The following is a 1723-nucleotide window of genomic DNA, read 5'->3' as shown; positions in this document are numbered from 1 at the left end:
AATTATCAGCTACCTCCATGTGAGAGCTGACCTGACAATAGCATCCCCAACCCCAGCATTTTCTATTTCCACTTTTAATAATTTCCAAAAGTATTGGAGTAACCTGCAGAACAGCCTATTGACTATAACGCACCATGTATGACAGTGACCTACCGCGACACGTTCATTTAACTCTGGTTTTGTACTACACGATGTAGCTCTACTGTCTCAGGAAAGAGCTCTCAGGACTGAGCAGTTCCCTCCAAACTACATGAAGAAGAGGCACCTGTACGGAACCAGCCTGTCCTGAAGGTGAAGGATACGGCATCTTGCTGCTGTGAATTTCAAGAGTGCTCCGAGCACCCTCACGGTGGTTATCACACGCAGACTCTGCCACAACTGTGAGTCATCCTCCTGCATGGGGCAAAGCGTATTTTATGTCACACGAGGAGTCCAAATCCAGAGGGAGGTATCAGGGTCCTTTCTCAAGAACTCTGAAATTATTTCTTTTCCATGACCTAGAGCCCTCTGAGGCAAGGGCCATGAGTTACCCAAACTGACCCCTGCCCTTAGTGTCAAAGCAAAGATTAATGCTAATTGGGCACATTAGAATCTTAAGATTAAACTGTCACTTACTGGGGAGCATCAGAGACTAAATGAGGGGAAAAAGGCTATTAAGTTATCACAAATCGCTGAATGGGTTGGGAGGGACCTTAAAGCCCATCCAGTGCCACCCCCTGCCCTGGGCAGGGACACCTCCCACCAGACCAGGTTGCTCCAAGCCCCCTCCAACCTGGCCTTGAACCCCTCCAGGGATGGGGCAGCCACAGCTTCTCTGGGCAACCTGGGCCAGGCTCTCACCACCCTCAGAGTGAAACACTTAACACTATCCAAAAACCTTTCTCCGCAGCAGGACTAAAACCCTTCCCATCACTTTCATAGCACGTGAGGACGAAGGCTAATCATCCTTCTCTCTCCTATAGCCTTGATGCAGCTCTGACATCAGACGCAGACATCCCTTCTCGCAGCTGGTAAAAGGTAACAGAGTCTTAGCACAGGGAAAGAAAAAAAAAACAACAAAAAAAAGGCGAATAAAACCCCTCAGCTTCTTGAGCCAGAGGCAGCTCCCACAGCTCTCCTCTTTCAAAGCCGTACACCCCTACCAACACCCTTACGGCCAAAAAACCGAAGTTCTCTCAGAAAAAAACCTGTAGGGCGGCCGCTACGGCTTTACACCAGCACCCTTCCCTCAAGCGGGGGCCTCAGGGCCTCCCTTCCTGAGGCGGCGGGGCCTGGGGCGGCGGGGCCCGGGGAGGCGGCCCTGCTTGGGCGGCGGAGCGAGGGTTCCCCTCGCTCCGCCGCCCAAGCAGGGCCGCCTCCCCGGGCCCCGCCGCCTTCCCCAAGCCCCGCCATCGCTCTCGGGTCCCCGTCGCCGGTCGCCACAGGAATGATCGTGAGGCGACCGGCGGCCGCTCCACTATGGCCCGGCCGGCTCGGCCCGCGCCTGCGCACTGAGCGCCTTTCCCCCCCCCCCCGCCAGACGCGCATGCGCGGAGAGGAGGGGAGGCGGCAGCGCCGGGAGGAAGCGGGGAAATGGCTTGTGAGGAAGCCCCGCCCACTTCTGGGAAACCCGTGGGCGGGGCGGGGAGGCGTGGTCTCCCCGCAGGCGGCGCGGCGATTGGCTGAGAGGCGGTGGAGGGGGCGGGGCAGGGCGGTGGAGGGGCGGGGCCGGCCGCCGTCTGTC

Source organism: Numenius arquata, chromosome 23 (assembly GCF_964106895.1).
Source record: "Numenius arquata chromosome 23, bNumArq3.hap1.1, whole genome shotgun sequence".
NCBI lineage: Eukaryota > Metazoa > Chordata > Aves > Charadriiformes > Scolopacidae > Numenius > Numenius arquata.
The sequence above is the reverse complement of the archived record's forward strand: the minus strand, read 5'-3'. Positions refer to the sequence as shown.